General features: G+C 44.3%; 1 long non-coding RNA gene across 1 annotated transcript; it reads left to right on the forward strand.

Moving 5' to 3' along the window:
- The first annotated feature begins 3893 nt into the window (after positions 1-3893).
- Positions 3894-7027, forward strand: LOC134487065 (uncharacterized). The gene is made up of 2 exons (XR_015621416.1): positions 3894-4008; positions 6401-7027. It is a non-coding gene; the product is annotated as an uncharacterized LOC134487065 (long non-coding RNA).
- Positions 7028-11172: the final 4145 nt, after the last annotated feature.

The raw sequence follows: 11172 nt of genomic DNA on the forward strand, positions 1-11172 counted from the left end.
GTGACAGTTGTCACCACTACAGAACTCCGAGGCGGTATTCGCAGATCTTTTCTTCCTCTGTGCTTCACTTTCTTTTCTGCATGAACAGGAACTAGATTCATTACGAATTCTCCTGGCACAGTGAAAACCCAAAGTGTATGGGGTTTGAAGCAGCAAATGACAGGTTGTTATTGTAGGGGCTTTGGGGGTGGGGGCTGGCAGTGTAATCAGTGTAAAGCGGTGACATCAATAGCCTTTGCATGCCACCAAGGCTGCCACCTACTCAGAGCACTTTGCACAGTTCTGCCAGCATCAAAACACTGGCTGACGGGGCTCTAAAGTCCTCAAGGTTTCAGGTACTCACTTCCACCAACCTTCCTGGGAACATAGCCAACCTGATGAGAGACCTTGCTTTAGATTATGAACAAAATATACATTGAGTGAAAAATGATCTTGTGTTTCCTGAGCGAACCTATTCATTTGGGTTATGGTTTAGACAGTAAAGAAGGTTTGCCCAGTTGCCATAAAGCCCTGGATGTACAAAGACTTTGGTCTCTAAGTTCCTTCTGTGTAGCCAAGTATCTATGTAACCTTGATGAAACCAACTGTTGATGGGTTCTAACCATCAAAACTAGCAGATGATAGTACTTTACCGGTCTGTCAGTCTAAAGACATGATCTACTGCTCACAGAACATATTAAGACAGAGCAGGTATTTCGGTAGTCAGCATTTTGTCTGTGAGGTAAGATGAGCTGAGGGGAACCAGAGAGTTTGAGACTGCATTGCTAGTAAGATGTAGTTGGGATGCACATTCAGCCCTTCTAGATCTACTGTACTTTCTTCATCAAAGCAGACTGCTCAGACTCCTGAGTAACAAGACAGCTAAACCTTGCTCCATTGAAAAACATATGTCAAAGCAGGTTTGAGCTTCAAATGGCTCAACTGTTGCTTCCTAGGATGTCAAAAACAGGGAACAGTGCTGGTTATTCATTGCTATAGAACAAACCACCCTAAGTGCAGATTTGGTTTCTAATTTCAGAGTCAGGGAGATGGGGAAGCTTAGCTAAGAGAATCTGATGGGCATCTCTCATGTGGTGACCAGTTGTCACCAGGGCTACAGGGGTTGCAGGTCTTACCTACAACTGGAGCCTTATCCAGGCTTTTGCACATGCACTGAAGGCCAGCTCAACCCCTCACTGGCTGTGAGTTTATGGAGTAATTCACATTTCCCCCATGGAGGTTTCTTTTTAGTCTTTCCAAATATTGTCCTGATATGGCCATTGGACATGGGAAGCAGAGAGAAGGGGGGAGCACACTCAGGTGTCTGACGTAGGGATGCAAACCTGACTAACACCTGTTCGCTGAGAAAACACCGACAAGCAATCTTGGAGGTTTATTTTATTTAATCCTCGCATAATGCTTATGGAAAAGTAATTACGCCTCCCCATTCCCTACCCCTCTAGCACTCACCAGCCAAGCTCTCAGAGGTTCAGAATTCACAGACTCAATCCCAGCACAAGCTAGATTTGAGACACAACTAATTTCAGTGACACTAAGAGTCCCGTCTGTTACACTATATGCCAGCTGTAGAAATGGGTCTTCTCATTCAAAGGAATACTTCCAATGGATCTGTCATAATGATCTATGGAAGGCCCAGACCAACTAGAGACCTGTACCATATTCTCAATGCTGATACAGCCCAAAGGAACGTGTTGAAAACCTAATTGTGTTAGCCTTGCAATTCTTGGTGTTTGGGGATAAAAGTCCCTTGCATCCTTACAGATTAATGTTCTTAATACTATAGGATACCTTTATATGGTTGTATGTCTTTGAGGGTATCATTGGATCCTCTTCCCCACCTCCCCACTCACATCCAAGCCATGAGCTGAGCGTTTTTCTCTAGCATGGGCTCCTAACCACAGTGTATCTCACTGTTACTATGACTATAATTTACAGTTTCTGCTATGGCAGATTCAGGGTGTACCATGGTAAACAAGAACGAGACCTCTCCTGTCGTCCTCATTCTTTTGATTGCTTTAGCTTTTAAAGAAGTTGATTTTAATATTTGAGCAATTAGGTATCATTAGTTTTCATTCTTACAATTCCCAAACCTGAGGTTTTTAGTATAGCTTCGTGGGGCCTGCTCTAAGTATACTCAGAAAACACAGGTCAGGACCACAAATCTGCATTTCTTAAAGCTCCCCAGGTGATGACGGTGATGTAGGTGAGCCCACAGGCCAGCATTTGGGAACTGCTGGTCCACATTTCAGTTCTCTACTGCCTCAATTCCTGGTCCCTCTACAAGCCACAGTGACAGGACCCATTCACTGCTCCTTGTAAACTGGCCTTGCTGACATCACCAAAAACTCAAACAGCCAAGACAGGTCTCATCTCACTCCCCCACTCTGTGACAAGAAACTGCAGGCCACACCCTACCTCTTGTGATCCCCATCCCTGTCTCTGGACACTGGACAGCGGTCCCTTTCAGTCCTGCCTTCAGCCTAGTTCTCCAAGATCCCTGCCTTCCCACTTGATAAACAAGGGTGTTACCTAGTGCAGCTGCTCCAGGTTGCCTCTCAGACTGGAGTAACTCTAGGTGAATTCCTCTTTGCCCTACTTTCTTCCCTTCCTTCCTTCCTTCCTTCCTTCCTTCCTTCCTTCCTTCCTTCCTTCCTTCCTTCATTTCTTACTTTATCATTCCCTTCGTTTACATCTCAAGTGGTATCCCACTTGGGCTACCCCCTCCACCCACCCCTTATTCCCACATACCCCCCCCCGTCCCCTTTGCCTGTGTGAGAGTGCTCCCCCATCCACCCACACTCTCCTCCCCCACCAATCCAGCTGGGGCTGGGTCACGGCCTTGGGTTCTCTTCCGGGTTCTCTTGGGCATTAAGCCTCCCTAAGACCAAAGGCCTCCCCTCCCATTGCTGTCAGACCAGACCATCCTCTGCTACATATGTATCTGGAGCCATGGATCCCTCGAGGTATACTTTTTCTTTTCCAGGTACATTCCTTGGTTGGTGGTCTAGACTCTGGGAGAACTGGGTGGTCAGGCCAGCCTATATTGTTCTTCCAATGAGGTTGCAATCCCTCCAGTCCTTCTACTAGCCCTTTTTGAGGTTCCCTGAGCTCAGTGTGATGGTTGACTCCAAGCATCCACATCGCATTGGTCAGCTGCTGGCCAGACCTCCTCAGGAACTGCCACACTAGGTTCCTGTCAGCAAGTGCCTCTTGCCCACAGCAACAGTGTTGGGTTTGGTGTCTGCAGACGTGATGGATCCCCAGTGGGGCAGTCCTTGGTTGGCCCTTCCTTCAGTCTCCGATACATGTTTGTCCCTGTTCTTCGTTTGGACAGGAACATTTCTGGGTTAAAAACTTTGAGATGGATGGGTGTCCCCATTCCTTGACCAGGGTCTGTGCCTATCTACTGGAGGTGATCTCAACAGTTTCTGTCTCCCCCTTCTCACCACATTTCGGCTGAAGTCGTCCCCCTGCTTTAACTAGTCCATGCCCATAATGCAAAATGCTGTACCCCAGCTTCCTTCTTCAGAACTAATTGCACTCATTAGAGGACACAATGATGTAGACAGTACTAAGCAGTGGAGTGCAGATGGCAAGGCCACAGAATCCTAACCGTACCATCAGACCTGCTTAAATCCCCAGCTATATGCTGCACTTCTTGAAGCCCTAAATTGAAACTTGTTCATTTTTGTGTGTTACGTTTCTGAGGACACTTTGCAGGGAACATGAGACAGCAGAAGGTCTCATTTAAAAGTGGACTTGAGTCTTGCTCCTCAGTACCCAGACTCAGAAGGGAACCTAAGGCCATGCCCCAGACCCGGAAGGGAACCCAAAGCTGTGTCCCAGACCCGGAAGAGAACCCAAGGCCGTGATCCAGACCCGGAAGGGAACCCAAGGCTGTGTCCCAGACCCGGAAGAGAACCCAAGGCTGTGCCCCAGACCGGGAAGGGAAGCCAAGGCTGTGCTCCCTGATGAGCAAGGAACCAGACTTTTAAAGAAAGTCACCAAGTGAGAGTGGGCCTCTGTGAAGATGAGTACTGAGCTGGATTTTATGCTTTAAATTCTGAGCCTGGGGGGACAAGGGAATAGAAGTTGTTGACTGAAGACTGCACGTAGGAGAGGAGTGAGGAGAGGATTAGTGTAGCTTGAACATCACACTTGGGATTGTCATGTATATGGATATATATCATATGTATTTGTGTTGTACTTATTACACGCATATGGATGGATACGTGCATTAAACAGCAGCCGACCTTGTGCGATTGTGATGAACCAACACAAGTGAGACACCAAGTGTTCCACCCAGTAAGGGCAGACTGCTATTACATCCTTCTGCTGTTTCCACATCCCAGCTTAAGCAAATTAGAATCTGCCATTTGAGAGTTTCTCTTCTGTTTTGGTTTGAATTGTGGGCCCTTTAAGTCTCTCAACTTGAAGACCCTATTCCACAGACCCTGCATATGCATTAGGTCTCCTTTGAAAACATCCAGAATATATCTGTCTGCAATTGCTTATTAATAATTTCTTGTTCTGGGTGAAAATCTGCTCAGATCTCCAACTCAAAGCTCAGATTTCCCTTTTGGGTACGCTGAACAGCATCTACACCAGTATTTTTCCCTAACAGGTCATAAAATCAATTTGGAGTTATATCCAGCATTGTATTTACTAAAATTATAATGAGGCAGTGTCTGAAAAGATAGAACAGAGCAGAATGAGGGATCCTGACATAAAAGAAGAATGGGTATTTTTTCCCCCAAAGTCCTGCTAGTTTAGACATTTATATAAACGTATACAGTGCTGATAGAAAAATGTACTTCTTAATTTTGGTTGCTATTGAAAGATGTGAAAACCCAGAATTTTCTCAAGTATTTGTCATGGGGCTTCATATCCCCACACCCATCCCAGTCTCCTCTCTGGACTTCTCCAAGTTACCCCACACCCTTCTCTGCCCTGCCTGTGCTCTCTTGAACTTCCCCTTGTGGTGAGTTCACAGAGTGTTCCAGTCTGGACAGGATGGGGACAGGAGCGGGACAGGAGCAAGAGCCCATGTTGGGACAAGGAATTTGGCTGGTGCCCCTTTTTCGGTTTCTTTAATTTCTTTGGCTCAAAATCACTGACACTGTTAGCAGAAGCTTCCAGGAAGGGGCCTGTGAACGACGCCTTCAGAAATACACAAAGGGAACCCACCACCCTGGACCCAATACACACCCTGCCCAATACACAACATCTCATGGATTCTATGGGCTGTGGAAGTTATCATTCCCTTTGTTTGATGGTAAAGAAATCCAGGCCCGGCAAAACAGTAAGAAACTTCTTGACACATTTAAAATTCGCCATAGAAGTCCGGTTCTGTTTGAATGCTCACCAGCCCACCTGCAATGGGATGCAGCTAACAGCTGTTGTAGCTCTTACATCCGGGCCATTTGACTTCAAGACTCTTGTATCATTTATCCCAATGCCCAGTGATGGGGCAGGCCGACATGACCCATATCCAGGGCTACATAACTAGCAGCTACTACATCGAGGACTTGAAAACTACTATTCTTTTCCTACTCTCTGTCTATGAGAGGACTTCAGGGTACTAATAACATTGATTCCAACTATCTTGTTATATCCAAGATAACATTGGCTATCCTGTAATTCCAGGGTGACATGGGCTCTTCTTTAAAATAAACAATTTTGAGCCAAGTCATAAACATTGTTTACATCCAGCTTGGAGAACAGCCGAGTCTGTGGTCAGCGTGCCAAGGAATATATGAGAAAATCAGGCAGACTTAATCTCTGTAGCATGTGAGAGGAAGTAAAGACGACCTTGACTGATGGTCGCCTTGATATGTCTGCAGAAGATTAAGTCTGGCAGGAACAGAAATGGCTGGGGAGCCAAAGTGAAGAAAGCTTACTGAGGTATGGCCTTCCAGGCTTAAACTTCTAATCTCTAAGGACCAGAGTGACTTCGTAAGGAATTCAAGAAGAACACAGTTCATTCAACATATAATAGGATCCTCAAATCCTAAGAATATTTTCCTGAGGCCAGAAAAAGGAAAGAAGTCTGCTAGTGCCCACTGTGGGGTGACTGGAATCTTGGGCAGACCAAGCAAGTGGTACTTTGATAACAGTGCCACAAAGTATTATGGGGTTGATGACATTTGCAGGTGTTGACACCTGTCCAAAGTCATCCTTTAAATGGAGGGCTTAGTAGATAGGAGCAAACAGCTAGACATATCCATGCATTCACTCAAAGGGGCTGACTGGCAAAGCCAAGGACAGAAATAAATGGAGTTTAATCTCCAGAGTTTCAACTTAACTGCTGGGTTTTTTTAGGTGGCTTCTCAAAACTGGGCTCCTTCCTTGGGAGGTTTGCCTTTTGTCTTTTGATAATGAGTTCTCTTTGTATCTGTAGACACTGAACTTCTGATGGACTCTGCAAGGGACTCTGCAAACATGGAGAAAGCAAGACTTCCAAGATGTAAAGTTGGGTGGGAGAATTCTTCTCCCCAGATCTCTGGGGTATGCAACCCATTCAACGTGCTCTCGAATTCTGGTTTTTGTTTCCATTTTCTATAACAAGAGATGAAGACAGAATATGTCAATGTTGATGTATCTGAGAAAGGATGAATTCCAGACTGGAACACAGCTACATCTGCTCAGAGACAAGATGGAGGGAATTAAGATGCTAACCGTGATTATTTCTCCCCGAGCAAATTTACAGTATCTTTGGCCTCAAGAGCCAAAATTCCAGACAGATTAGCTTCTCATCTCCTCGGCAACTCTCAGAACCGCATAGCTATAGAAATTCATTGCTTAAACACTGGGTGTCCTTATTAGGGAACTATCTTAAATTCTGTGCCAACAAAGAAACTCATTGACTACGGAGCAATAGTCATGAAAATATTTATGATGTGGATTAAAAACAGGTGCTCCAAGCAGAACAAAAGCCGGGGTTATTCACCACCCGACTAACTGGAGAAACATTATTTACATCTAACCCAGTGCATTTTAGGTTTTCAGTAAATATTTTTTTCCCTGGGTCCTGTCTCTTCATGTTCTTGAAATAGCAGATTTGTTTAAGTACCAGAGGGACTTGGCAAACATGGGCATAGCTGTATAAATAATAGGTGTTCGAGCTGTGACATCACCTACATTGTGTGGGGTCATAAATTATTCACTGCTGTAGCCAGTCCCTGCTATGTGCCTCTATTCACAACCAAAGGCACAAAGGAAAATTCAATAGGACCCCTGCCTTGCACAAAATTTGTTTTATTTATTCCCCACGAGCTTCACAGAAGCTGTACGGGCATTTGCGTGTCCGTGTCACAGACAAGGAGCCTGAAGCTGCCTGAAGCCAGACACCAGGCAACACCAAGGTCAAGATTAATACTTTGGTCATTTATCAAGTCCTGTGCTCTGTCCAGTCCCTCATCTGCTGATATAATCAGGAAAAGACCAAGAAGATGGTGACTCGGGGACAGTGGAAGGGACATTGGAGGTAGAAGGTCTTTTTTTTTTTTAATTTTATTTTTCTTGGATATTTTATGTATTTACATTTCAAATGTTATTCCCTCTCCCCCCCTCCTTTACCCTCTCCTCTTCTATGAGGATGCTCCGATTCCCACCCACCCACTCCAACCTCGATGCCCTGGCATTCCCCTACACTGGGGAACCGAGCCGTCACAGAACTAAGGGCTTCTCTTCCCATTGATACCAGATAATGCCATCCTCTGCTATATATGCACTGGATCCATGGGTCGCTCCACGTGTACTCATTGGTTGGTGGTTTAGGCCCTGGGAGCTCTGATTCGTTGATATCATTGTTCTTCCTATGGGGTTGGGAACCCCTTCAACTTCTGTAGTCTTTTTTCTAACTCCTTCATTGGGGATCCCATGCTCAGTCCAATGGTTGGCTGCCAGCATCCGCATCTGTATCAGTGGGATTCTGGTAGAGCCTCTCAGGAGATATCCATATCTGGCTGCTGTCGCGAAGTACTTCTTGGCACCAGCAATATTGACTGGGTTTAATGGCTGCATATGGGATGGATCCCCAGGTGGAGCAATCTCTCAGTGACCTTTTCTTCAATCCCTGCTCCACTCTTTGTCCCTGTATTTCCTCCTGTGAGCATCCACAGTTTGGTCTTCCTTATTCTTGAGCTTCATATGATCTGTGAATTGTTTCTTGGGTATTCCCAGCTTTTGGGCTAATATCCACTTGTCAGTGAGTGCATAACATGAGTGTTCTTTTGTCACTGGGTTATCTCACTCAGGATGATATTTTCTAGTTCCATTCATTTGCCTAAGAATTTCAGGAAGTCATTGTTCTTAATGGCTGAGTAATACTCCATTGTGTAAATGTACCACATTTTCTGTATCCATTCTTCTGTTGAAGAACATCTGGGTTCTTTCCAGCTTCTGACTATTATAAGGTTGCTCTGAACATAGTGGAGCATGTGTCCTTGTTATATGTTGGAGCATCTTTTGGGCGTATGCCCAGGAGTAGTATAGCTGGGTCCTCAAGTAGTACTATGTCCAATTTTCTGAGGAACCTCCAGATTGATTTCCAGATTACCTGCTTGCAATGAAAATCAAAACAACCCTGAGATACCACCTCACACCAGTCAGAAGCTAAGATCAAAAACTCAGGTGACAGCAGATGCTGTCGAGGATGTGTAGACATAGGAACACTCCTCCATTGCTGGTGGGATTTCCACCTAGTCTTAACACTTTTATGTTTACATTTTTCCTGCAGATGTGGAGCATCCTGCAGAGTCAGCTATGGTGTCCTTTGGAACTAAATGATGCTTGGCAGGAATCTTTAAAACTCCCATTGAGAAACTCTTCTCATTGTGTTTTGAAATGATACAATTGGGAAAGAGCTCAGGCCTTCTGGAAGCAGCTTCTCTCTAAACTTTAGTAACAGGAGTTGTAAAATGTTCCCAAAATATTGCTTGGCATGCAAGTCTCTTTCAATGCAAATGAGCCATTGATAAAAAGAAATTTGTTAAGAGAGACAGGAGTTGGGGGCAGGTTGTGAAGCTTGGAACCTCTTGGTTGTTAAGGGAGAGAAGCTGTCACAGGAGCCTGGGATTTGGGAGCAATCTATGGGGGATAGAGTTGGACACCCAGGCTCTCTATACTCAATACTAACAAAGAGGACCTTGACACCCATCAAAGGCACAATTAATTTAGTTCTTTTATTCTGGCAGAATCAATATATGACTACTGCATAAGAATCACAACAACATGAAATTAATTTGGAGTCCCCCCAAGGCTAGATTTGAGAATTCCCTCTCCAAGTAGTTGTGTATGACCTTGGATGCCTCCATTGGACTTCCCAGCCCTCTCCTTCAAAACAAAGATAGCCATCTACTTCCTAGGAGATGTCTGACAATGGATTGAAAACAGTCATTGAACTGTAAGGTGTTATATGAATCCAAGTTCCTCCTATTCATTTACATTTTAAAAAATCCAAGCACAGTGCTGACCCTCTGTCGAGTATAACCAAGATCTGCTCTATTCACAGCCACTCTTTGGAATTAATGAGCATTCAGGAAATGCAGCCTATGGGTTCAGAACTGTTATGCTCACTGAATCCCAGGTTTGGGAAAGCAAGTCCTATGGTTAGTCTTACAAGTTAATTTGACTCCCTAAAGGCCTCACAATGATGACAGTGCCTGACGGCATCCTGAAGCTTGGTTCTTGATCTCTCATGATTTTAGCTTGTCCATTCACAAGATGATCTCATCTCAGTAATGGTAATACTATCTAGGTACTTGTATCAAAATATGTGTGTATGTGTGTGTGTATGTGTGTGTGTGTGTGTGTGTGTGTAGTAGTCTATAACTTGTGTTTCATTCATTACCTTCTACCCTCAATCCTTACATACAATTCATCTGTGCCTCAAGTAACTTTATTACATTTTAAACACACTTCATACTACTTCCACCAAACCCACCTTATTCACAAGCATCTGCTGTCAGCAGTACTGCCAAAGGGTCTTCTCTAGTCTGCTCTTCCCAACTCTTTCCCATTTGTAGGTCATTCTCCCTATAGCAGCTAGAGTGATCATTTGAAGACTCAGGTCAGAGCATCACAATGATATCAAATGACTTCCTGTTGCATGTAGAACATGTTCCAAGCTATGTGGAGTCCCACTAACTCTCAGCATCACTTTATTGTACCTAGTCTCCCTGGTCCTGGAACACACCAATTACTTTCATGCTTCAGAAAATGTGTGCTTCTCTTCCCCCGTGTGGACCACTTCTACCTCAGATAGCCATGTGCTTTGCATCCTAAGCCAAGATTCTGTTCAGATAGCACTTCCTCAGATGGGCCTTTTACTATCCCCACCACAACTCCAACACATCATACTATACTATAATGTACATAACACGCCATACCATGTGATCCTTTGAATAGCCCTTGACTTGTGCTTCATATGCACCCTGTAATCATAGATTAAGGCTAATCTCAACTCATGTTTTCTGTGTTCCCTATATTTTGATTGAAACTCATTATGGGAGGGTATGTAGGACCTTCCAAATTGTAACATCACAATGACACTTACATTTTTTTTAGATTTTGCAACATATTGAAATCTGGGGTTAAGAATTCTTGACCTATCTAGTTTTGGTTAGTATCTGAAGTAAGTCTCAGAAGGCAGTCAGAGAACATACTCCTCCAGTTTGGTTAGTGGTATGATCAGTGGTTCAGAGGAGACCACATGTTAACAACAACAACAACAACAACAACAACAACAACAACAACAACAACAACAACGTGACTTGGCTGAGCTGAGGAGTACTTGGGAGGAATTAGGAATAAAGTTTCCACTGGACTTTGGTACATTCAGGGCAGAAACTGCTTTGATCCTCAGTGCTTCTGGATTCTGAGGGAGACCCGCAGAGTAACAAAGAGATTCTGAGCCCAAACCAAGTCTTCTAGACCTTGTTCATCAAGGAGGCCCTCATCTGGTTTTGTAATTGGCATATACCCATGAAGGAAAACTTTTACCTCATTAAACAACCACACAAGGAAGAAACTTCTACAATCACCTCCTATGTCATGGGCACGTTGTTTATTAAGGGTCCACTTCAAGCCGGGCTTTGTTCTCAGTACTGGGTATGTTTTATAGAATTTGTGTTTAGGTATAAAAACTCTTTTCTGGGCCTGGCACAGTGG

This window comes from Rattus norvegicus, chromosome 5 (assembly GCF_021556685.1).
Source record: "Rattus norvegicus strain SHRSP/BbbUtx chromosome 5, alternate assembly SHRSP_T2T, whole genome shotgun sequence".
Classification (NCBI taxonomy): Eukaryota; Metazoa; Chordata; class Mammalia; order Rodentia; family Muridae; genus Rattus; species Rattus norvegicus.